The following is a 27,002-nucleotide window of genomic DNA, read 5'->3' on the forward strand; positions in this document are numbered from 1 at the left end:
CTGGCTCCTCGACAATGGTTAATCCGAGGTTTACCGTTTGTAATACGTGCGTGTCTGGCGTCGTTCCCAACGAGGGGGGATTGATCCCCTCACTGGTTCGGACACGAGCTCGTGCTTCTCCTTTAAGAGGAGCTTTCCCAGAGTACAAATGAGACAATTGGATTTATTCTATCACAAGATAAGCTACTTGTTTGGTTTTGTTGTCTTGGAGAGTTAATTACTCACCTACTCCAAGACACTAGCCTGATCTAAATTGGTGTTTCAGAGCCCTAGTAAATAAAAGTTACTACGTCGATTTTACTTTAAGCGTTAATTTTATGGTTTTTCTTAAAGACAAAAGGTAGCGGAAGTGAAACCAATGGTGTGTAGACTCGACTCAAACCACTACAAAGATGCACCTAAGATGATTTACGCTACTTTTCCTTTTTCAATGAAATTCTTAACTAAGAGAGTTGAGAGATGCAAATTTTATAGAAAACAACTTTCTTAATAAAGACAATCAAAGAAACAATTCTCTTTATCTTTTCAAGCATACAAACATGACCACTCCTTACGTGCACGAAAAACTCTTTTTCTTTCAAAACTCTTCAAAGCTACTTGAAACAAAACTTTTCAAAGGAGATATTTTTGTATTTTCTCTTTTTAATAAAGCATATAAATCTATTGTAACGAAAATCAATCTTAAAAGCTATGAAAACTTGACTCACAAGCAAATCAAAAAGGAAATTACTCTAAGCAAACCTAACGAGGCAAAAGCTCACAAAGATGATTCTAGGTTGTTTTACTTGACCAAAATCAAATCAAGGACCAGCTAATGCAGAATCAAAAGACTAGTCAAAACAAAACTCAAATCTTTTTGTTCTTTTTGTAAAATGGAATTCAAGACTTAATCAACAAGCACTTCGAAATTTGCCAAAGAGACAACTCAATGGTAAGTTGCTCACACAGGTAGACTTTATGACAGGTCTGACTTCTAAGAATGTTGACAAAACCAAAGAGATCTAAGGCTTGACAACTTCTACCGCCAAAGTCACTACAAGACCTACTCAAAAATCAAACCCTAGGGCTTAAACTTCTATGAAATCCACTAAAACACTCAATGCTATCGAAACAAGTTCAGGTGAAGATCTTTGACAAGAGACTAATGAATCTGGGCAGTAAAAACTAAGAAAAAGCAAAATCTAAGAGAAAAAATGCAAAAAATGGAATTTTCTCAAATTTTAGCACGGGACGCAAGCAACCCGTTAAAACAGGTGCGGGCCCGCTCTGTGTACACAGTGACAGTGCGTCCAGAGACGCACTGTGCAATGCTCAGAGGGTGCGTCCTACTGGAAAATTCAAGAAAAACTAAAATGAATCTAACTCTAAGCTAACCCACCCAAAAACAAAGTCACAGAGCCAAAAACCAGAAAAATAAACCAATTTTCTCAGAGCAAAGTTCATACAAAGGAAAAGACTTTCACATTAATGGAATCCCCAGCGGAGTCGCCAATTTGTCAGGCGGAAAGAGTCGATTGTGCGGACACAACCAACCTCCCTAGGAGCCTAAGACTCTCTAGTGACAAACAAGACAAACAAGAGCAATCCTTCTCTAAACATGCATTTACTATATGGGAAATCAAGTGTTTAGATCCTACTTGTAATCCAACGCTGTTGTAGCAGTCCAGCTCCTCTGATCCGGATGAGCTCCTCCTTCACTTTGAAACCTGCATACACTAACAATCAAACGATTAAATAGCACTTGATAATCTCATAGAATAAAACATATTTAACACATAGACCAAGGAGTACATGAAACAACTCATAAATAACAAGTTATTGAGAAGAATGGACTCATTTGCATTAATAGGTAACAAAAGGAACAAATACAACCTGAGCCTTGGTGTTGTGCAAGTCCCTCCCAGGGTCCATCAAGAGTTCTCCTTTACTTTGACAAAGCTCACCCACTTCCAAATAGAACAAGCAAAGATGGCAATCTCTCCTCACAAGCTTCTAAATGGGAGTCCTAATTCCTGCAGCATTTACCCTTAGAAATGTATAGCTTCTAACCTCCCCTCCTTCTGGCCCAATGCCTGTATTTATAGTGCTCAAGAGGAAGTTAATCAGGTCCACCATCAATGGGATAATCCCCTCTTTGGATGGGATAGCTCCCTTATTGATGGGATAAGTTCCTCTTTGGTAGGGGTGCATGAACCATCTGGAGGCGCTCAATACACGTCGAACAACCCTCTAGAATGCTCTAGAAATGACCACAAGTGACTTTTTAAAGATGAAACTTGCGCATTTTAACCTTTACAGGGGGACGCACCTGCCCCTTTACATACAGAGCGTCCAAAGACGCAGATTTTGTGAACATTGGGTGCGTCCCCGCAGGTAAGGTTGAGAGAACCTGCGTCCCCAGAGATAAATACATTTACAAAAGACTTTCTCTCTTTTTGGAGTTTGACATGGAGAGCAGAGGCATAAGACTTGCCTAAGAGGGTAGCATGACTGTTGATTGAGCCATACTAACTGTAAATAGTCATGGTGACATTTTTTAGCGTAACAGCGCTGACGCCGTGAAATTATATTTTTATCATTTTGAACGTATAAACTTCAACGGTCAGGGCTCTAATATTTTTTTGTGGTCATGCAGGACACAATGGCATTTGTTTGGCAAGAGAGAGCTCACGATAACGAAGATATAGCGGCTTATGCCGATGTTGGGTGCCGCAATGCAATGCGGGCATGCGGGTTGCTCAAATTTTTCCTCACTCGACGCCTGCGAGCACAACCTGATCTGCTCGAATTCCTAATCAGAGCCTGGAATCCTGTTGATGGAAAGTTTACGATTCAAGGCCGTGATATCGAGTTTGATTCTACGGACATTTATTTTTTGACCGGGTTATCACGCGGAGGCGAGATGCCCATTCTGGAGGGGCAACGACCCAGTGGTGAAACCCTCGATATGTTGATGGCTCGGGTGTGCCCACAGGCACGCAAAACACGGAGTGGGAAGGTAGGTATTCCCACGGTGGAGGACATCGTCCTTCGATCCATACTCTTCCTAGTGACCCGGGCAGCGGGCTGCTTGGCCAATCACGAGGCCTCAAAGACCCATCTACTATTAGCTCTCGAGTGTTTACAGCCCACCATATTCAACTGGGCAGCAGCAGTAACAACCAGCATGAAGAGACAACTGAGCAACTGTCGACGCGGTGAGTCGAAACAGTTTGGCTACGGGTCCATTTTAGTCCCGCTCATGCTGGAGTGGGTGCCGGCATTACAGCTGCAGGACATGGTCGTGGATCCACCCAGAGGTCCCCGGGAGACGAGGGTTAGTCGATGGGGCCATGTCATGCCGCGCGGAGGTGGCGGACGCCCAGTGGCATGGGGTGTATATTTTCGAGAGTGGCTGGATCGGCAGGTTATTTTTGTAGAGGACTGGCCATATGTTGGCATAGACTTCCGCGAAGATCCAGACATGCCACTGCCTGCGGGAGAGCATTGGGACGATGGTGGTAAGCCACTTGATCTCTTTTTAATTTTTTATTTTTTGTAATGTTTTTTTAATTTTTCATGTACATGTCTTTATGATGAATGCTATGGTATGCAGATGTAGGACCAACGAGACCCCTCGGTCTGGCCCCAGAGGCGCGGAGAGAGGCACAAGGCGCTGGAGTCCTGGCCCTGGCTCCTCCAGGAGTCAATACGACGGAGACTGTGATACAGAACCTCGAGGGCTTACTGGCGGGGGTTCCAGATTACCAGGGGATAGAGGAGGTCCCCATAGCATCTCAGATTCACACAGTGGGGGTAGAACCCAGGATGCACCGCCTTTTGAGGCGGGTGGCACGGGCAGTTGTATGCTACAGAGAGCATAACCCACCACAGTAGACATCTAGGTCTTATTTCTCACTGATGTTTTTTGAGAGACACGCGTCTCAGATGTACTGAGGACACCGGCCTTATCTAGACATATACACTTATTTTTGAGCGCCTTAGTGCGCCACACGATATATATATATACCGATTTTGGATGGATCTTTTACATATGATGATGTTTTTATATGCTATGCAAATGTCTAACACAAATGTGATCTAATGTATCAGTTGCACAACATACGACCCACATATTTTAATTTTTAATGCAAGCTTAAAAGCACACATGACAACACACATGCAAACTATGCTTGGAAAAGGATTTATTTATATACATATGCTTATTCTGCTTTCTATGTCTTCTTGTATGATGTTTATCTATTACGCAAATGTCTGTCTAATACATGGTTTGCCAATGCATCAGTTAATGTGTTTAATCGTCTCAGAATGTGTTGATATGTGATGTAATCAAAATTCCTTTCTAACAATCTTACACGTAAATACAACCTTAGAATGCATTGGTCTCTGACGGAATATCGCCCGTTGAGTTGATGGACGACAAGTTGAGAGTCCAGGTTCACCACCAATGCACGAATGCCGAGATCAACTGCTTCGGCTAATAATTCAATTACAGCACTGTATTCGGCAACATTGTTAGTGGTACGACCCAAGCACATGCCTTGAAGTTCTAACAACTCACCGTGAGGATCATAGATCGCCCACGCCGCAGAAGACAAATTGCAAGTGCTACGGCAGGCACCATCAGCGAAACCAACATAAGGCGCACTGGACATCTGCACAAGGAGCAGAAAACACAATAAGAGGCAAACACGCCTTCACACCAAAGCAAAACGTGAAATCATGCACACATAACACACTTGCTAAAAACACACGTATGTACAAACTAGGTGCACGAAATCATGCATAGTATTTTTTCAAATAAAGCCCGTTACGGGGCTTGTCGAGAGGATTTCCTTCGTAGTCGATCAGCTCATATGCCCCCTTTTGCAAAACTCTCTTCACAATATAGGGGCCTAGCCACATGGATTCGAGTTTACCTGCCCCTAGCTTATCCTTAGCTTGATCATAGAGTAGTACTAGATCTCCCTCAACAAAGGAACGAGGTTGAATGGTATTGTCGAAGTGAGCCTTAACTCTCTTCTTCTGTGCTTCGATAGCTAGAGAAGCTAAGCGACGGGTCTCGTCTAGCCGTTCTAAATAAAGAAGCCGTTCCTCCACCGGAGTGGTGTTGGGAAGCAACTCGACAGCTAACTTTAACGAAGGAATCTCACATTCAACAGGAAGGGTGGCCTCCAGTCCATAAACTAGCTGAAAAGGAGTGAAACTGGTGGCGTCCTTCACAGAGGTCCGATAAGCCCACAAGGCGGGGAACAGCATCAGATGCCACTTAGACTTGTGTGTACCAACGGTACGTTGGAGCATTGTGATCAAAACTTTGTTCACGGCTTCAACTTGGCCATTGGATTGAGGGTAGTACGGCGTTGAACTATCTTGACGCAAGCCTAGTTGGGTCGTTAGTTCCGTCATCATGTGATTACGGAAATGTTTTCCGTGATCCGTGACGATAGCCTGGGGGACTCCAAACCGAGTAATGACATGATTAAACAAAAACTGCGTCGCTGTGTGACCGTCTTCGTTCAATGTAGGCATCGCTTCGGCCCATTTGGTGAAATAATCCACGGCAACAATGATATACCCATGCCCCTCGGCCGAACGAGGGTTATAGGATGTATAATCGATGCCCCATTTGGCAAACAGACCTACGGTAACAACAGGGTGCAGTGGTGCAGGAGGTGCATGCATTTTCCGGTGGTAGATCTGGCACTCATGGCATGCGCGAACGGCAAGGATGCAATCCTTGAAGATAGAAGGCCAGAAATAACCAGCACGGAGAATTTTCTGGGCGGTGGCATATACGGACATGTGACCGCCACAGGCACGGAGTGGCAGTCATTCAACACCCGCTCAGCCTCTTCGAGAGTCAAACATCGGCGGAGAACAAAATCAGCGCCGAAGCGGTACAGGGTATCGCCAATGATGCGATAGGGTTGAGATTGATGACGAATCCTCCGTCGAGCGTCTTTCGATACATTGGGACGGAAGGAAGACGTCTGCAAATATACGATGATGTCCCCATACCAAGGGTCAAGGGTACTGATTAGGAACAACGTTTCATCCGGGATATGCTCTTCCGAACGAGATGGTGCAGAAGGAGATGGCAAAGAACAGAGAAATTCTGCAAAGACCAGAGACTTCTTAGACTTGGAAGCAGTAAATTCCAAGTCAAACTCTTGGAGGATTACGATCCATTTCGAGTACTTTCCCCCCAGCAGCTGACGCGACAAGATGTACGTCATTGGGTTGCAGTCAGAAATCACGGTCGTGGTGCGCAACAGGATATAGTGCCGGAAACGTTGGACGGCGCAGACAGCTGCCAATGCCAACTTCTCGACATAGGCGTAGCGAGTTTCCGTATCCAAGAGGTTGCGGCTAAGGTAATAGATAACGTGCTCATTGCCATCATCATCATCCTGCACCAGAACCATGCCGATGGTGGTGTCAGCGGCAGCTAGATAGAGAGTATAATCACGGTGGTAGTTCGGAGGTCTTAAGAGTGGAGCCGAGACAAGGAGTTCCTTGAGTCACTCGAAAGACTCCTGAGCGATAGCATCCCAACGAAAGGGTGTGTCTCGCTTCAATAACCGTGTGAAACCCTTAGCCACCTCGGCATAATTCGGAATGAATCGTCTAAGAAAATTCGCTTTGCCCTGCAAGCTCTGCAACTGCTGCAAAGAGGCAGGGGGAGGAAGATTCAGGATGGCCTCAACTTTGAGGGGATCCAGATGGATGCCTTCTCGGGAGACGATGAACCCGAGTAGTCAGCCTGATTCTACGCAGAAGACACACTTATGAGGATTGAGCCTAATGCGGTAGTGTCGACAGCGGAGAAAAATTTCGCGAAGATGAGAGGGATGGTCCTGACGCTTGGCTGAATGAGCTGGGAGGTCATCCAGATACGGCTGTACAATGTGACGAATGTCATGAAAGGCATAAGACATTGCACGTTGAAATGTAGCGCCGACATTCTTTAGACCGAAAGGGAGCTTCTTATAGGCGAAAGTGCCCCAAGGACAGATAAAAGCCGTCTTATGTTGATCCGTTGGTGCAATGTTGATCTGGTTATAGCCAGAGAAGCCGTCCATAAACGAGTAAATTTCGCTTCCTACACACTCATCAATAAGCTGATCGATGAAGGGTGTAGGGAAGTTATCCTTCGGACAGGCACGATTGATATCACGGTAATCAACACAGACCCGGATAGTACCCTGCTTTTTATTCACAGGGACTATATTAGAAACCCAATCCGTAAGTGGAATGGGGTAAATGAAACCAGCCTTGAGAAGCTTTTCGACCTCTGCTTTGATAGTTGCGGCCTTTCGGGGGTGCACAGGGCGTAAGCGCTGACGAACAAGCTTAGCACCTGGATACATAGGTATTTCGTGCACCACTATACTAGGGTCGATGCCGGGCATTTCCTCATAGGACCATGCGAAGATATCACGAAATTCACGAAATAGAGCAGTGTAGAGTTGAACTTCCTCTGGAGTGCAAGTGACTCCGATATGAATGTGCTCGACAATCCCTGGTTTCACAGAGATGTCGATAGGTTGGGTTTGCGTGATGTTTCCCATATTGCCCTCAGAAGACACTTGATAAAGCTGAATAGGTGTTTGGAGGGGCGGGGATGGGACACACGAAGCAAACCGCTCGAGACATGCGATCATTTCCGGATGGGGAGGGAGAAACGAAGAGCGGTGGTGATGATCTGACCAAGGGAGCTCTTCGAGAGACATGGTCTCTATGATGGCTTCATCGGAAGGAAATATTTCCTTCAATGGATCCGAAGTAGCCTCATCTCCTAGCCAAGGGAAATGAACATATGAATCGGGAACACTGCTCGGGAGAGCAGGTTCAGCAGGGGGAGCCGATGCAGCGACGATTTCGACGTAGTTGAGCTCGGCAGGACTCAACGGCATCATATCACCCCAAGAGTCTTCCTGATTAGCGGGAGGAAGAACCCACGGATCAGAGCGTACAGAGATCATGTTAATAGGGGCGAGATTCAGAGGTGGGAGGGGAAAGACTCCCATTAAAGTGGGATCTTTGAAAAGTCCGGCACCCACGCTCTTGAGTGACTTAGAGGTATGCTCCACAAATGGCACATTACCTTCAAAAGAAGAGGCGAAGAAGGAGAGCTGGTCCACCGTGACAATCTTCCCCTGGTGAGGGAAACGAATGACACGGAACAGGGAGGAGGCCACGGCTTGCATGGCGTATGTCCAACTCCGTCCGAGGAGGAGGTTGTAGGTAAGATTGGCGTCAACAACTTCGACCTCTACTTCTACCGTCTTCCCTTCCAAAGAGATGGGTAAGCGTTGGAGGATACCGTAAGGACGAGACTCTCTTCCATCGAAGGCTTCTAACGTCGTAGGAGACTGACTCAAAGTAGGAGAACCAATAGCCTTCCAGCAAGCAACAGACATGATGCAAGTTGAGGCACCTTCATCAATGACCGTACGATGAATTGTTTTGCCATTGATGATGACCTGTATAAGGAAAGCGACTTGGTGAGGCAGTCTCTGTGTAAAACCCTCGAGATCAAAAGAAATCAAATCTGAATCAGTCGGGTCAATGCCACCAATAGCTGATAGCAAGGACTTCCTCTGGGAGGGGCAGCTCTGGAGGACTTCTAGAGCGGACATAGCAGACGGAGCCTGAGCTAAGTCCTCAACAATGCTATAGTGCTGGGCAGCACGAGCATTAGGGTTGTAAGACGACTTCCGGAGTACACCTTTTGGAGGGGGTCGGGGGATCGTCTCAGCGCTGGGCCTTTCGATGTGGAGAGGACCAGAACTGGACGGAGGAGCACTGGAGGGGACCTCCGGCTCTTTCCCGGCATGAGATGGATATTCTTTTGCTCGAGTAGAAACATGGATGGGGATCGTTCCAGCCATGAACACTTGAGAGCCGAACGAGGAAGAGGGTTGAGACGGGTCTGCCACCATTTGAGTCTGCTGGGAAGGGAAAGGTTCTTTAAGCACGGCAGGAGTCCCAGGAGCACCTTTCAATAATCGACTAACTTCGGATCGCCTTGGGCAGTCCTTAGTGTAGTGATCCTCCTCACAGATGAGACAAGGATACTTAGGTTTTCGTTTAGCTCCTTCCTCGGGTGGAGGCTTGGGGGAATCCTGTTTGGGTTGTCCGGATTTATCTTTAGCTTTCCCTTTCTTTTTCCCTTTTGAGGATTTATCTGCCACAGTGGACTGAACGGCGTTTACCTCGGAGGTACTTCCAGGATTAGATTGACCCTGAGAAGCATTTCCATTAGAAGCGTTCTATTTTTGCTTCCCAGGGTTCGCGGCCGATTTCTTTGATGACGAGTTTACAGAGCCAATGACTCCGTCAACAGATGGTTTTGGCGGAGCCTTGGATTGTCCAGGCCTCGGGGCGTCTGGCAAATAATCATATAAAGTACCCGACTGAGAGTACACTAAGTCAAGGTACTGAGCACGCGTGATAGCTTGCTCTTCAGTTACACAAGCTCCCATGGCGATGTCTCGCGCAATCGCAGGGACAAAGGAAGTTGTGAACCAATCGGTCAGGAGTTGATCAGGAATCCAGAACTTGATCAAGCGACGACGCCTTCTCCATTCATGTATATGATCAGATATATGCGTAGCCGTGTCCTGTTTGAGAGACGTGAGGAGATGTGTTCTTGTCTCATACCGAATGGGTAACTGAAAATGAGTTAAGAATGCCATAGCCAACGAGTTGAAATCTTGAAACGTGCCGCGATTCAGCTCAATATACCACTTAGCGGCTGAACCGGTGAGAGTTCTCTGAAAGAGGCGGAGCCGGATAGAGTCATCAAGCCATGAGTTCGATGAGCACCAAAGGTGATAGGTCATGACATGGGCTTGAGGATCTTCACGAGCTTTGCCATCAAATTTTGGACAATCACCGGATATTTTAGTTGGAACTGGTGGCCAATACGGATTATGCAGAATGGGGTCATTTGTTAACTTGGACACATCTGGAAGTTCCAACGTCGCTAAGAAAGGCAACTAAGGGTTAAAGGAAATTTGTGGCTGTGGGAGAGAGGCAGTACCGGGGTTCCAACCAGGTGGTGGTTGCCCCCATGGACTCTGTCCAGATGGGTCCGGCCCAAAGTGGCCTGGCCCATAGGGACTTTGCCCGTAGGGGTTCTGTCCATATGTATTATGTCCATACGGATTTTGTCCATATGGATTCTGTCCATATGCAGACAGTTGACCCTGGGTCTGCCCCCCAGCACCCCATGGATTAGCAACTTGACCCGCAAGTGCAGCGTACTGATAATTCTGGTAAGTAGTGACCTGCATCTGTTGATAATTTTGATACGGGGTAAACTGGGTTTGCCCCTGGGGTTGCTGGTAGCCATACATTTGCTGAGCTCCATACTGAGCCTGATAAGAAGGTTGCGTTTGGTAAGAAGGTTGAGGACGTGGCCCACCTTGCATTTGATAACCCATTTGAGTTTGGGGCCCAGAAAAATGTCCTTGAACAGGTTGGACTGGGACCATCTGGCCGGAAGGTTGGCCTGGTTGGGTTTGGGATGGACCTGTTTGCCCAGAAGGATGTGCTTGCTGGGTGCCAGGTTGTCCTTGAGCAACCAAGGGTTGTCCTTGCGGAATAGATGGTCGGGCATGCTGGACGGCTGGTTGACCTTGAGGTTGGCCAGCCTGTCCAGAAGGATGATTAAGACGGGCAGTGGGTTGGCCTTGCTGTGTAGAAAGCTGGCCCATTTGCCTGGAAGGATGCATAGACTGAGCAGTGGGTTGGCCCTGCTGTACGTAGGGTTGCCCCCCTTGCCCAGAAGGATGACTAGACTGAGCAATGGGTTGGCCCTGCTGTACGTAAGGCTGCCCCCCTTTCCCAGAAGGATACCCCTGTTGGACTGCCGGTTGAGCTTGCAGAATAGATGTTTGTCCAGCTTGTCCAGAGGGATAACCCTGCTGGAGACCAGGTTGGCCTTGTTGGATGTAAGGCTGTCCTGGTTGTCCAGACGGGTAACCTTGCTGGGTACCGAGTTGCCCCGGATAACTAGAAGGTTGACTCTGATAGGTAAATGACGGACCACCAACGGCCGAAGGTTGTCCCTGATAGGGTTGTCCTTGTGGGCCCCCAGATTGTCCTGGGTAAGACTGGCCATAAAGTGGCTGCCCTTGGGGGGCTTGCACATAAGGTGGCTGGCCTTGATTCGGCGGTCCTTGAAACTGCGCAGGGATTGCTTGGCCCCCATGAAAAGAGTGAGTACTAGAGTCCCAAGCAATGGATAACGGTACCGAAACCTCAACGAAAGGTTGAAGCGGCAAGGTTTGAGAGTATTGGAGGTATTGACCAGTAGAATCGTAATAAAAGAGTGGACCTTGCGCGTTCGGATCCTGAACAGGTTGCCCATAGGCATCATATGGCCCCCCTCCTGGAAAAGGACCAGAAGAGGATGGAGCACTTTGTGCAGGGTGGATGACTCTAGGCGAGAGTTCCGGCTGGCCACTACTCACTTGACCGTGAGGGGAACCAGCACCAGTGTTCGAAGATGACGACGCTGTTACGGCACTAACGACCGGAGTCGAGTACGCTACACAAACAGTTGGATTCGTGGGAACTGAGGTAACAGGTGTAGTATGGGGTCGTGAAACAAAAGGTCCTGTGGTGGGAGTGATCTGAGGATCCCACATAGTCGTAGCAGGAATCCTGGCAGCTACTCTATCCCTCAACGATGAATAACGCGGGGGGAGTGGAGAAGTAGCTGGGATGGGAGTGTCAACATTCGACACCACAGGTGTCTCACCTGTGCTGGAAGATGTCTCATCCATGTGGGAGGTAGACATCGGAGACGAGACACTAGGGGGAGTAACAGGAATATCATCCTCGTCAGGCTCCCAGATAGGGTTCCAATCTTCTTCGTAATCTTCGTCGCCTGGGGCACGAGAGTTGATAGGTTGGATACTCGGGATAACCGGAAGAGTATCACTTACAACTGGTACCTCAGGAGCAGCAGAAGATGGAGAACCTTGATCACTTGGAACGGGAGTTGACGGGTCAGCCAGGATGACAAAACCCCAAACAAGACCTAAAGGAATCTAACGATAAAGACCTTACACAAACTAACGCATACAAAATCTAACCAGGTGATGTTAACGTGGCCGAATAAATTTTTTAGACACAGGAACTAAACCTGACCTTTTCATGTTTCAAGAGTTGAGAAAAGGACGAAAAGATGACTCTAGTCTCCTTCGAATGTTTAATGAGCATGAAGTGACAAGACGCTCACTGGCACCTTTTCTTTTAAGGAGTCCGAAAAGGATCAAAAGTGACTACTCTGGAGATTCTAGGCAAAGGGTTTACCAAGCAATCCGTAAAACTGCTTATACACCTTGGCAATCGTATGAGAACCAAGGACTTTCCGTACTGCAGTTAATCTTCCCGAATGTTGTGTTCGGTGCGTTACAGCTCGCAAGGCGGCAGACTCGGCTTCCTATGGATCAAGAATAAAAGCCTAGTGGGGTCTCCCTATATACGCGACGGTACGTGGGAGCACAATCCGTGTTAGACCACTCTCGAGTCACAGAAGGAGGAATCACCCAACCATAATGTGAAACAATAGTGACTATGTTTAAAGACGCCGGAACACGTCTCTAGCCTAGACCTCTAAATGTTTGCGTTAAGTTCCAATGCGTTTTTAGGTTTATTCAGTTTATTTTATGGTTGATCTTGAATTAAGTTTCGGTTTCAGGCCCTATCGTGTGATCTCTCACAATTACCTAGATGCAAACTACATGCCAAAGAATATCATTTCGTTCAATGAATTCTAACTATGAGAGGGTTAAGAGTTTTCAACCGAACAAAATGAACTCAATCAATCAAACAATCTAATGTAGCTAATGGCGAAGAAATGAAACTTTTTCTTTTGAGAACACAAATCAATGAAATGCTCTTTTTCCCATTAACTATTGAATGCAAAAGATATTAGTTAGATTTCTTTTTCCAATGGCACAATGCACTTAAAATGAATTTTGAGAGACAGCAACACCGAGTAAAGAGAAATAAAATCACTCAATGAAAAACACAACAAGCGTGAAAAGAGCCGGTTGAACCCAAGCAACTGTGATCCGTGTCTGGGTAGTGAGAAGTAACCGAAACAATCCGAGGACTGGTTCAAAGACAATCACCTAAACAACCAAGCAAAGAAAGCAAAAGAGGAAGGTTTTCGGAAAAGCAAAGGTAAGTAGTAATGAATCTTTGTGAACGAGTGATAAAACAAAGTCAATCCAGTGAAAATGGGATGATAACACCAGGTCACAGGCCACAAAACAAGATCCGCCCGACAAGACTTCGCAAGCAAGTGCTTCACAGTTCAAACAATAGAAATCAAGTCATAAACCAGGTGGAAAGAGTAGGAGATAGTCAAACCAACAGGCTCAGGAGGCAAAATTGAAACAAATTCAATTCTACAGGATCAGCACGGGTGACCCGCAGCAACAAAGCGCTGACCAGAAACCACGCGTAGCAACAAAGCACTGTCAGCGCGGAAGTACACGGCTTAAGCGCGTTGGTTCGATTTCAGAACCGTCGCGACTGTTTAACGTACAAGCGCGATGACCACGAAGTCAAAGAAACAGCTATGCGCTGTCAGCGCGACTGTTTTGATATAAATCGCGCTGAGGCTAAAAAACAGGCACAATCAAGCCAAAGGCTCCCAAACCAAGGCAATAACTCTTTAAACAATCAAGACACCTCCCAGATTGAACCAGGAAGTCTAAAAGCAGAGGACTAATCCCCAATCTTTGAAAAGAGAGTAACAATCAAACTCAAAACAAGAATGAACAAAAAGAGACAAAGGCCAGCTCCCCAGTGGAGTCGCCAAATTGTTGGAGAGGTAAATCCCCTCTACGGATAGAGGCGATCCCTACTAGCCCAGAACGGGTCTAGCAACAATCAGTCAATGCTACTATGCAAGTTCCTAATTGCAAATAAAAGATAGGCAATGAACACCTACTTGGATTCCAACGCTATTGTTTGATGAAGAGATGTCGTTCTCGCTCCTTCGCTTTGGCCGGTCACGATCTTCCACGATCCCCGTAGATGGATACCTGCACACACGAAGAGAAACACAAACACAAGCGTGAAATCTAATAAATGCAATTATACATCAGTCAGAAAGGACGTAATTCACATTAACCATTACAAAGACAAATGAGAATGGAACCATAATAGTAGTCATCTATTATTAATCAATAACAGAGAAAGGTACAACCAAAGTTCTGACGTTGAGTCCTTCTCAAGAGGGTCCAGCCAGCAAGTCTCTTAAGCATTCACCCTTGGAGGTAGATCTCCCAAGACAAAAACTCTCTCTCACACAAGTTCACACAAGAAAGCAACACTTCACAACCTTCCTTAAGCTCTCTAGCAAATCCACACTTGTCACACCAACTACCTACTAGCAGCAGCAGTCTAAGCACTATCAATTCCACACTATCAAAAACTAGCTACTCATGGCCATGGTAGAGGCTTAAATAGGAGAAGGAGTCTCCATGAATGGTGGGAGGATGAGCTTATCTCCAAGGAAGGTGGCTCAAATGACGAACAGACATGCCATATAAGGGAGGGCGACATTTACAAGGCCAACAACCAGGTCTGGAGTCATCTGGAAGGCTGGCTGTTAGAACAAACTCACCCAAACTGGATCAGCGCGGGTGTATAACTGCACTGGAGCGCTGACATCGCATCTGAATAACGGAGAGGGTTGTGTCAGCGCGACTCAATACAAACATAGGATGCGCTGGCTCATGAAATTCGACCAGCGCGGAAAACCCGTGTGCTTCCGCGCTGGCAGCGCATTCGTTGCACTATGAGGCGCTAGTCAGCACGGTTATTCTAATAACAGTCGCGATGATGGAATAAACTTTGGAAAAGTGGGTCATTTGGCCAGATTAGAGAGCATGAGCATGATTAATTGGAATTCATGACACAGTAGGGAGACTGACAGAGAGACAGTGACAAATTACTGTGTAACAAAGTTCACAAAATCAAAATTTCAATGATGATATACACAATAAGTGGTTTGTGAAAACAGAGTTTTTATTCCTATGTATAAAAAATTTATGTAATTTCAATTTTTTCTATATGTAATAAGTTCAGAGCTACTGCCCTATTTCACCTTGCCAACTCCAGCCACTGCAAGCAAAAACACAAGCATCAATGCATCAATTTATCAAATGATTAAGAAAAGTCAATTTCAATGGAAAAACAGAGTTCAAGACCAAAAGTGACTTTGACATTAGAAAAGTGGGTTTGAGATGAGTAAAAATTTAAAGTCATTCATATTTAAAGTGAAAGGGGTCCTCTTTATCATTTCATTGTGCGAGATACCCTTGGAGAGAAAAAGATCGCGATTTGGAGGCAAATTGAGCAAAGGAAGTTAAAAACCATGTTTTCCAAGCAAGTTTGCCTGGCGCTGCGCATCAGAGGCAGTGCACTGCGCATGAGGCAGGCGCTGCACATTAGAGACAATTCTGCAATGTAATTTTGAAACGGCGTTGCGCATTGGGCCAGGTGCACTGCACATCAGTGCATCTCTTCCTCAATCACTCCAAATCAGGCCATAACCCTCAAATTTGCTACATTGACATGCTAAAAGTAAGTAATCATCCTTCCAAAGTTGAATTTGAGTGCACACCTGTGTTCTTCATGAGTTTTGCAAGGGTAAAATGAAACCCTAGTTTCTCTTCATTGTTTGCCATTCTATTGTGCAATTTTCATTCCATCTTCACAAAAACATCATCAAACCCCTTTTCACTCCTTTATTACCCTAATACACTTCATTTATCCCATTTTCCCATATCCCACTCCCCTAAAGCAATTATTTCCCTCACCAAACCCTAAATCCCTCACTAAACCCTAATTTCCCAAAACTATTCCCTTCATTCCCCAATTTCATTTACCAAGAGTAAAATCTCTTCATACTCGTCACCATTTTCCTCTTTCATCACCATTTTTCACCATCCCTTCATCTCATCATTTTCCTAAGACAAGCACTATGGCAAGAAACAGTGACTCAAGCTATGAAGAAGAAACACTAAAGTGACAGTTCAAGAGACAGGAATGTACAGCATAGGAGACCTCACAAGGGTGGGAAGATAATCAGAGAGGAGCCTATTAGCATTGCTGAACTTCTTGCATGCCCTCTTGCCACCACTTGTTTCAGATACCAATCTTGCTTTGAGTTTTCTGAGCTAGTTGAGAGGGTTAAGTATCATCATGAATTAGCTAGGAAATGTTGAAAAGTGTGCAACAAGAAATGCTTGTTGAGAATACAACAAGATGATGGAGCTTAGTGAAAAGAGTCGCCTTCACTAAGTGGGCCCGCAGGCTATTTTTGGCGCAAGTCTATTTTTAGACTATGTCTATTTTTAGACATATGGATCATGTCTATGGATGATTGATCAAGTTGGGAAAAATAGATGGACTTCTATTTTTGATGAAAGTGTGAGTGATCACAGTGTGAGTGATTACAGTGTGAGTGATCACAGTGTGAGTGATCAAAGTCAAAAATAGAAAAGTCAAATATTATTATCTCACAATAATATTTGGACTATAAACTTAATCTTATTCTCTTGGAGCACTTCAGTTTGAGCTACGGAAGTGGCACATGCAGCTGTCAGAAGGAAATTCGTTTTTCTTATGAGTCAGTTGAGTTGTTGCATGCATGACTTCAGTTAGAACTCAAGTGAGTTGAGTTTAGTGGACTGGAGGTACAGTTGATGGAGTTGTGTTCAGTTTAGCTTTGTTAAACTGGTTGTATTTAGTCTAACTGATCAATAGACTAAAGATGAGTTGGGTGAATTAGTTATTAATTAATTCACAAGTTATTAACTCATAATGCAACTATAGAATACATCAGTTAACTCAGTTGCATGTCAGTGCATGTTCAGTTCAGCAGGGACAGGTGTTAGAGGATCAGATTGCTATCAGTTGTGACTATAGCTGTGCATGATGATTTGCACAATCAAAGGATTGAGTATGCCAATGAGTTTGCTCACGTATCTTCATGATATTATAGCTGTTGCTCACGTCCAACATAGTGTGGGTGACTATTTTGCAGTGTAAAATCGAGTTTGGGAAGCTATTCTCATCAGTTCTTGAGCAGGTATTGAGCAGTGGAGGCAGGCAAGCAGTGGAAGAGATTTGGAGATCAGATCTGAGCTGTATTGTGTGTAACAGGTGGAGATACTTGTGAGAAGTATTATGCTTTGTATTGTTACATGATTCAATCAATATAATATACAGATAGTGTGGGGTTTTTAGCGAGATGCTTTCCCCGGGATACATACTGTGTTTATGAGTTTGATTGATGCTTCTATGTGTGCCTGTGGATGTTTCTGCTTCTGTAATTTGATGATCAACGTAGAGGAGATTATGTATTATACATGTTCCGCTTAAATTGTATGATCAGGATAATCTCTGTTGAATATGTGTCATATTATTCAAAATTTCTACATGGTATCGGAGCAGCTTGATTTGTAGAAGAGATTTTTACAGGATATCAAGCGAGGATTGATCATCAGATCTACTATTCAGAAAGTGTTTACAATTTATTTCTTTAGGCAGAGTCTGTAATCGGGCCAGGTAGCCTCTGGATTCATCCTTCCTTTGGAAGGTGAGATATCCGGTGAATTCCCATACAGTCGATCTCTGTACAAGAAATACTTTGTTCTCACGAATTCTAGATCGGAAGCAGTTGAGTTTTGTGCTGGTGGAATTCGAATTTAATTCCAAAGCAAGAGATAAAACTCAGAAACATTCAGTTCGAGAATGGAGATAGTATGCCCCAGTATCTCACGAGGTTCACTCAGTGTCGAGATGAGCTGGGAAGTGTGGGGGTTACTGTTGATGATGAGGATGGTGAGTCTAGGACTCCTTGACCTTCCTAAGAGTTGGCATAGCTACCAGGACTCGGTGAATGGAAGGGAGAAACTGCCAAATTGGGAACGACCATGGTCGGATTTGGTGCAGGAGGAGATCAGGCGGAGCACCAGAGACGGTTCTTCATCCATGCAGGATGAGGAGAACTGTGCCTTAGCGAGTAAGGCGAGGAAGGGGAAGGGGAAGGTTTCTCTTTCCGAATCCAGTTCTTCCAATGATGGGAAGAAGGTTGACAAGGCGAAGGTGAGATGCTTTCGTTGTCATGAGTTGGGTCATTATGCTACTAATTGCCCAAAGAAGAAGTCCAAGAAGGGATCCGGGGAAGGATCTGAAGGTGAGGCAGCCTCACTTGCTTCACAGTTTGAGTTGGACTTCACACTCTTTGCATGCATGGTTTCATCCATGATGGGAAGTGGTTGGTTTCTTGACAGTGGAGCTTCTTTCCACATGACCGGTGACAAAAGTTTGTTCAGTACTTTGGAGGAGAAAGATCTCCAGATACTCATAGGGATGGGTAATGATGAGAAGTATAGTGTCTCAGGTGTAGGCACGGTTATTTTTCAGAGGGAGCATGGAGCTCGCCTTACCTTGACTGATGTCAAGTATGTACCAGGACTGAAGAGAAACTTGGTGTCGATCGCGATGCTGGAAGACAGAGGCTATGATGTAGTCTTCAGTAAGGGAAAGGTTTTCCTTAGACACATCATCACTAGACAGGTGAAGCAGATTGGTTCACGGGTCAAGAACCTGTATGCTCTTGAGGTTCAAGATGCATGCAAAGCCTTGAGCAGCAAGGCAACTGATGGAGACTTGGTGGTTGAGAGGGAGCGTATATTACCTCTCAACATGCAGAGCCAGAAGAAGTCTCAGACGATTGTGGAGCCACGATTGGTGCAGCAGCTTCAGGAGGTTGTGGAGCAGCCACAACAAGGGAAGCTGAAAGGAGATCGAGTAGAGACATCTACTCATCCAGAGACCTCCAGTAGGGGAAACTTCAAGCCAGGTGGGCTGAGGGATCGCATGCATCCATACCTCCAGGTAGGAGGTGGGGTGATGTGGATTGATTGTCCCAAGGAGGAGGGGCAAGATCCTTGAGGTACCCAACCTCTTGGATGAGACCTTGCTACGGGAGCCCCGATGTGTAGTAGCAGGAACTGACTGATTGGGTAGAGACAGATGCGGATGGAGCGGCAGAGAGAGCGACAGTGCAGGGAATCCCAGGACAGCGCATAGCTAGCAGGCTGTAGCAATGCGAGAGTCACAAGTGTTTTGCACAGTGCTAGGTGGCACAGAGAGGTGTACAATGGTGCGAGATGCATGGAGATGTTGCAGTAGCGCAGATGTCAGAGAGGGAGAACTTGTCAGCAGCAGGTAGAGCTTCAGCATCAGAGGGTGTTTCTATCCCAACAGGGAGGTCAGTTGGGAGGTGCAGTGCGGATGCAATGCTGGGAGATAGAACCAGCAGCAGCACGGATGCAGTCAGAGATCAAAGTGACAGAGGCTAGAGTAGTCAGATACTGAAGAGCACAGAGATGCAGAGTTTCAGTCGACAGAGGCAATAGCAGTCAGAGACTTTGATGACAGAGCAAGTGGACCAGCCAGATGTGTTGCATGGAGAACATTCCAGAGTTACAGGATCGGGTTTGAGAGGAAGCCTTTCTTGTTGAGAGGGAGTGTTGAAAAGTGTGCAACAAGAAATGCTTGTTGAGAATACAACAAGATGATGGAGCTTAGTGAAAAGAGTCGCCTTCACTAAGTGGGCCCGCAGGCTATTTTTGGCGCAAGTCTATTTTTAGACTATGTCTATTTTTAGACATATGGATCATGTCTATGGATGATTGATCAAGTTGGGAAAAATAGATGGACTTCTATTTTTGATGAAAGTGTGAGTGATCACAGTGTGAGTGATTACAGTGTGAGTGATCACAGTGTGAGTGATCAAAGTCAAAAATAGAAAAGTCAAATATTATTATCTCACAATAATATTTGGACTATAAACTTAATCTTATTCTCTTGGAGCACTTCAGTTTGAGCTACGGAAGTGGCACATGCAGCTGTCAGAAGGAAATTCGTTTTTCTTATGAGTCAGTTGAGTTGTTGCATGCATGACTTCAGTTAGAACTCAAGTGAGTTGAGTTTAGTGGACTGGAGGTACAGTTGATGGAGTTGTGTTCAGTTTAGCTTTGTTAAACTGGTTGTATTTAGTCTAACTGATCAATAGACTAAAGATGAGTTGGGTGAATTAGTTATTAATTAATTCACAAGTTATTAACTCATAATGCAACTATAGAATACATCAGTTAACTCAGTTGCATGTCAGTGCATGTTTAGTTCAGCAGGGACAGGTGTTAGAGGATCAGATTGCTATCAGTTGTGACTATAGCTGTGCATGATGATTTGCACAATCAAAGGATTGAGTATGCCAATGAGTTTGCTCACGTATCTTCATGATATTATAGCTGTTGCTCACGTCCAACATAGTGTGGGTGACTATTTTGCAGTGTAAAATCGAGTTTGGGAAGCTATTCTCATCAGTTCTTGAGCAGGTATTGAGCAGTGGAGGCAGGTAAGCAGTGGACGAGATTTGGAGATCAGATCTGAGCTGTATTGTGTGTAACAGGTGGAGATACTTGTGAGAAGTATTATGCTTTGTATTGTTACATGATTCAATCAATATAATATACAGATAGTGTGGGGTTTTTAGCGAGATGCTTTCCCCGGATACATACTGTGTTTATGAGTTTGATTGATGCTTCTATGTGTGCCTGTGGATGTTTCTGCTTCTGTAATTTGATGATCAACGTAGAGGAGATTATGTATTATACATGTTCCGCTTAAATTGTATGATCAGGATAATCTCTGTTGAATATGTGTCATATTATTCAAAATTTCTACAGGAAATTTGTCATCAACATGGAGGAAAACATGGTACACTTGCTGGCATCAATTTCACTCTTTCACCGGCCATTATTGCAAAAGAAACTAGGATGCCAGATGTGGGGGAAAGATGGAATAAAATACAGAATATCAGCAAACAGAACTGTGAATCCTACATTAAAGCCAAATATCATAGTAAATTGGGCAGGGTGTTTCCTTTCAAGTTTTTGGAGGACCGGTATGTGCCACTAATGAAACTCATCATTAAATACTTCACATGTGATGGAAGGTTCTCCAGACTTTAAGCCTATCATATCAGATTGCTTATGCATTTTACCAGGGTTAGAATGATGATTATACCATACTTCATTTGCAAAAACATAGAGAGGATGATTGTTCTTGCAAAGATAAAACCATACCCACAACAGCTTAATAGCATTTATCATTTTTTTGTCATCAAGATTGTTGTTGTACATTAGCTCACTCAGTTGGGAGTGCCATGGGAAACCTTCATTGCCCATGAAATTTTCAAGGGGTCTCAAATTTTTGCAGAACCTCAAGAGGAAGGTGTACCTTCCGGGCAACAAAGAAAGCATGAAAGCAGAACTGAAGAGGCTCACATTTCTGTGTTTATAACTTATGAAAAGGGGACAAGAAGACTTTTTGCAGTTGCCAAATGAGTATTATCTCTACCAGGGGTGGAAGGGGTGTCGTTCTTTTCACCGGACAACAGGCAAATGCTATCTTCACCTGGGATGAAAGGGGCTTTGCCTTCTTCTTCAGCAGAACAGGTAGAGGATAGAGGAAAGCAAACATTGCATGATGAAGGGCCTTCTGAAGGCCAAGATAGGGATTTTATTTTGGTTGAGGAAGAGGACACCGATTTGGGCTCCCAAAGCTCAAGACTTAAGGATGTGATCATCAAGGAGAAAGAAGCTAAAATCCAAGCCTTATCTCTTGACCTTGAGAAGGCTATATGGATCATAAGTACCTTGAGCAACAGAACAAGCAATTGGAGGACAAACAAACAATCATGGAGCTGCAAACCATAAGGGAAAACCGGCAATTGGCAAAAAGAAGGAAAATCAAGCTGACTTCACTAGAGCCGGAAATAAAGGCTGATCAAGAATCATGGTTGGAAAGAGTGAATTTCCACCTTGAGAAGTTTCTTGAAAAGGCTAATAAGGAGAAGAACATGTTGCGCCACATGGCCTATCACTATTTGGCCTGGAACAAAATTTGCAAGACAAGAATAAGAAGCCTAAAAGCCAAGTTAGGGACAGCCTTAAAAGCCAAAAAGGAGCAAGATAAACTTAGAACATTGGCTGAAGCTTCCTTGGCTCTGCAAAGCAATTAATAAGCTTTCCTCTTTCTAATTTTGAAGCATTTTGGAGAAATTTTTGTCATTTCCTAACTTTTAATTGCAAAACATAGAAATTTTCCTCTGATGCGCAGCGCCACTGGCGCTACGCATTGAGCTAGTAAGGAATTTTGAGGCATGGCTTACATTTTTGGATTTCTCATGAAAAAATATGAAAACCCATAAAGTTTCATGAATTTTGGAGGAGATATGGGTCACCTAAAGGGCAAAAAACACCTCAAAAATGCCCTTTCTGCCACTTTTTGGACCCACAAGAAGCAGTCTTGGGAGAATTGATTTTTGAAGGGGAAAATGGACACCAAATTCAAAAATTTCATTTTTCCTATAAAGTAGACAAATAGACCTTTCCAATAAGCCATCTTGGAGAAAATTTGGTGAAGGGAAGGCTTTCAAACATAGCTTGGAAAAGGTGTTGCGCATCAGGCAAATGGCGCTGCGCATCAAGCAAAATTTTGTCAATTTTGCTCAAAAACTCAAATTTTCACCTAGTTTTCTATCAGTTTGACTTTTCTTCTCTCATGGTCAAATTCATGATGTAAATTGATGTACTATGTTGTAAAAATGATGAAAAATGACTTAAGTAGGTAGATACATCAGTTGTAGGTGGTTTTGAGCTGAATGAATCAGTTTCCATTGTTTTAGAGGCAAGCTGTTCCACAGCCTATTTTTCAGTTCCTAATTTAGATCTTGTAGAAACAGCTCCTTGACTCATCGATTCGACCCATGATGGCTAGCATAGGTGGTTTGATGCCTATATCTTGTACTTTCTTAATCATTTGTCAAGGTTGGACTCTTGTGGATGCATTGAGCACTATTGTACATCACTTCTGCAGTTTGGCAAGGAAATAAACCAGGGTTTTGTAGCATTTTGTGGGATTCTTATGGTAATGTGAGTTAGCATTTTTCTCTGTAATTCGGTTGATATTATGTTTATGTGTGCCATCATCTCTCTTATTCTGCATAACTAAATGAATCAAGTGTAAAAGGTAGAATCCATTGGTGTTTCAGTGCTCTGCCTTAGGGTTTATTTGGCTTTACATGTTTTCTACTGTCTGAAGAGGACTCTGTTGTGGCCAGCAACAACCCCCCCGCTTTTTTCATTTAAGTGTTGTCCTAAATATTAAATGAATGGGGACCCCTAGTTAAAATTTAGGAAAAGAAAGAGTTTCCTTTCTTCAAAATAAGGTTACCATCGTAAGCTTAGGAAGATCTTTTGAATACTTTAAAACCTAAGTTTATGATAAGGAAAAATTCTTTAAAAAGCCACATCATAAAATGATAGAACACTTCCATTTGGGTATAATCCCGGTACGTGCAAGAATCTCGTACTAAGCAATATATCGCATCGCAATAAAGTAATGCTAATAAGAAAAACTTCAAGATTTTCCGATTTGCGATAACATCGATCGCAAGATCGCATATCGCAGGGAATGGGCTAACAAAATTTGGCAAGCATAAAACTTCTGCGATGTTGCGATATCGCGATAAAACGATGGTTGCGATATTAAGCAAAATCAACTCTACGATGTTATATTTGTGAGTCAGTGAGAGAGCGCGATAGTGCAATAATGCGATGTCGCAATCTACGACGATTGCGAACCAAAATCACTCCATCACGAATCTTTCGGGCATGCTATTCAAGAAAAGCCACTTACCATAATCTGACTCAAGATCATGCACTTTTAATGATAATAAAGGAATTAGTTGTCATCTATTAATGAAATGTAGACGCGTGCTTTTGCAAAGAATTACTTCACGTAAGGTGGCATATTTGAAATATCTGTTGCATTTAAGACTCTCCCATCACCTTTCTTGATCAGTCATTTCCATTTCACTTGTGAGCTGCAGGAACAGAGAGCGAAGGACGATAAAAAGCCATACGCAGGAAGAAATGGGAAAGAAAAATAAAGCTCAGGGCTCTGAGGTGAAGGAAATGGCACCTTTATATACAGACACAGCTTGTAGCAGAGACGCAGGGATATCGACGTGGGAAAGCATGTATAGACTGCTTGAAGAAGAAAACCCCAGAATAATGAAGGTTACCGCTGTCGCAGACTCACAGGGCTCTTCCGAAGCATCCTTAGAAGAACTAGCGTGCTCATTCCTTCATTGGATAGCAGCAAGGCCCAAAATTCTCCCATATACGGATATGATCAAGTGGATACTTGACAACGCAGAAATGAACAACAAACAATTCAAGATTCAAGGACATGGGCTCATCGGGTCATTCGCTGCACAAGATTTAAAGCTCATGTATCATCTTCCTGAACCGCAGGCGACTTACAATGCACAATTCATTAAAAAATTTGTGGCGGAGAACCCAAACCTATCAGAGACCACCAAAGATTGGTCCAGAAAAGATGAACCACTCAAGAAAGACAAAAATGGTATGTACAGCACTGGTTCCCTCACCTCTCCATATTGTTTTGCTGCGGCCATGCTTTGAAGATTATTTGGGATGCCAGATATCAATAAGTTTTCATCTGAATGGTTACCATTGATAGATGCTACCACAAATGTCGTTATTATAGATTGGGCCAAGATCTTTTCTGATAACCTATTCACGACTATTATCAATTACCGTTCTAAAAGATCCATGTCTCAAAGGATCTATCCTCCTTTTTACCTATCTGCGTATGTTATGGATTCTATTTGTTATGTGTCTAAATTTCCCGCTATGGGTTGGAAATGGACAACTCAGGACCCATTACCCATCCATGTTTATCATAAGATATTATGGGATTCTCAGTTCATTCCACATTTCTATCAGATTTGTCACAGGCTTATCTTACCCATATATAGAATGATGTATGATGAAGACCCCTCGAGGTGCTCACCTGAGGCACAGATAGATATCATCCCCATCGCAAGATGGTTCGGGGAAGAATGGTTCACCTATATTAGAGTATTTGGAAGCACCATCCCCCCTCATGTCCTACCTTTGTATATCCCTGACAAACTTCTGGCTCGAGAAATTGCATATCAAACCTGTTCAGAAGGCGGCCTAACTAAAGACCTAAAAGACAAAAAGAAGGCCATATGGCCACAGTTTCCTGTAGCTTGTGGGGCCTTTTCGTTGTTCGATGTAGGTCACGCATTCACCGAAGTACAGAATATGACGTGTCTACAATTATTTAAATTCCTGGCAAGACCATTTGACCCAAATGAGGTTGCCCAGGATTTCACAACGACAGTCAAGATAAAAGTGTTCGTTGGAAAAAAGGATTTATTTGATGATATATTTCAGAGTAAAAGCTCACTTCAGGAAATTTTGCGGGAAGCCCAATCACGATTGTCTCCAAATGACCTCCAAAGATTCATGGTATATAGGGAAAGGAGACTAGCCAGTGTTCCTCTAGAAAAGTTGCGACTATCTGCTAGAGAACCGAATCCAAGCATTAGCCTTAGTGGGAATTCAAACACTTTCGGATCTAAATCTAAGACTGAACAGGAGATGCCTGAGCATTCTAAAAGATCCGAAAACAACCAAGATAGGAGCGAAGAGTCCGCTAAAGACACCGCTCAGTCAATGGACTTTCCACAACAGCAAGTTATCGCCTCCTCGCCAAAAGATGTCCCCCCTCTCGTCATTGAAGCACCACCCGTCACAGCAGAATTAGATGAGGAATGGGAAACCTTCAACGAACTGATCAATCTTGAAGGACAAGCCCCAAAAACACCTGTGAGCAATACACAGGTAGCACAAGAAGTGGGCTCAACCATAGTCAGCAATGTCACAGAAACGGAGCATATTCCTATCGCCCCATCTTCTGAGCTTCTACTGAATGTAGAAGAAATTCCCCCACTGGACATATTTTATAGTCCCCAACATAAAGCAGTTGTAAGAAGACAGAGAAAAAAGAGGAAGTTAGAAAATACACTTTCTCAGGATGTTGAACAATTAGACGTCCTATGGAAAGATCTTGCCAGTAATCCCACTGAAAATCTCACCAAACTGTCTCAGATCGCAGGGGTGTATGCCTCTACGACTAGTGACAAAGCGTCAGAAGTACAACAATTGTTGAAAGAGCAAGAAAATCATATACAGGTACTGCAACTACAATTGCAACAAGCCAATGCTAATAATGAGGCACGCAAACAGCTTGAAAAGTTGCAGGAAGACTTCCAACAAATGCAAATAGGTTACAAAAGAAGTTTGGATGAAAAGGGAAAACAGTTGCAGGATGTACAAGAGATGCACAGAGATGACCCTAAACTTACAGAGTTTATTTCAGAATCTATTGCCTTGAATGAACAACTACTGCAGCAACAGGAGGTGTTGGGACAAAATATATCACAGTGGAATTATTATTGCGAAATGAGTGATAAGATCACCAATCAAGCGGTCGACTTACGAAGTGACTATGATCAGATTGACAAACGAGTGACGGAGTACTTGGCTTGGCAGGATGAAGACGAGGAAAAAAGAGCAGGCGCACCCATGATAAATGAGAATCATAAAGAGTTGCTCTTCAACAAGTGGGACGATAAAATCAGGGAGGCAGAACAAGCAGCGGAAACAGCGGCCATGACAGCGAGCATTCTTATCGACTGTGTAAATGAGAATTTGCACAGAGCAAATTTAATCGCAGAGACCACCCCGGGGTATTTACCAAATAAACTACGACTAGAAGCAGAATGGAAGCAGAAGGCGCAAGAAAAGGGAAAAGCGATCCAAGCACTAAACAGGTTAAATTGGGAGTGTTACTGGGCATACTTGGTGAAGCCGCATAGTCAGTGGATGACTGTGAAATGTATCATAAATGCGGCCGAAAAAGTAGTGCCAGCTCTCATAGATTCTGTTTTCTCAGCCCAGCTCAAAGCAGAAGTCAGC

Source organism: Pinus tabuliformis, chromosome 3_2 (assembly GCF_031772625.1).
Source record: "Pinus tabuliformis cultivar Carrire ecotype Pingquan chromosome 3_2, CPIR1, whole genome shotgun sequence".
NCBI classification, from domain to species: domain Eukaryota; kingdom Viridiplantae; phylum Streptophyta; class Pinopsida; order Pinales; family Pinaceae; genus Pinus; species Pinus tabuliformis.